The sequence below is a fragment of the Penaeus monodon genome, chromosome 33 (genome assembly GCF_015228065.2).
Source record: "Penaeus monodon isolate SGIC_2016 chromosome 33, NSTDA_Pmon_1, whole genome shotgun sequence".
Lineage (NCBI taxonomy): Eukaryota > Metazoa > Arthropoda > Malacostraca > Decapoda > Penaeidae > Penaeus > Penaeus monodon.
In genome coordinates, this window is record NC_051418.1 from 21,348,900 (window position 1) to 21,349,211 (window position 312).

The 312-nt window shown below is 32.7% G+C and overlaps 1 protein-coding gene across 1 annotated transcript in view; it reads right to left on the reverse strand.

Annotated features, from left to right (window-relative positions):
• Positions 1 to 312, reverse strand: part of LOC119594133 (techylectin-5B-like) — a gene marked incomplete at its 3' end in the record, with an annotated part of 10,800 nt that overhangs the window by 10,190 nt on the left and 298 nt on the right.

Here is a 312-nt window from a genome sequence, read left to right on the forward strand (position 1 = left end):
CGATAAGAATCATGAAAACAGTAACATTTTAAAGAGACAAAAATGCAAAGGAATGAAAGATTGAGGAATAAGATTTTTTGGATGAAAATTTATTCGAAAAAAAGGGAAGTGAAAAGATGGCAATGATTAGACGATGATCAGAAAAAACGGTGCATCAAGAAGGCAAGACTACATTTTCAGGATAAGCATCTATGGAGAAAAACAGAAATCGAAAAAAATTAAACATTGAAAATATATATGGATGGACGATGACTCAATAGCCTGAATACAAGTAAAAAAGGACATAGAAATTTACATATCCCCCTCCCCCCC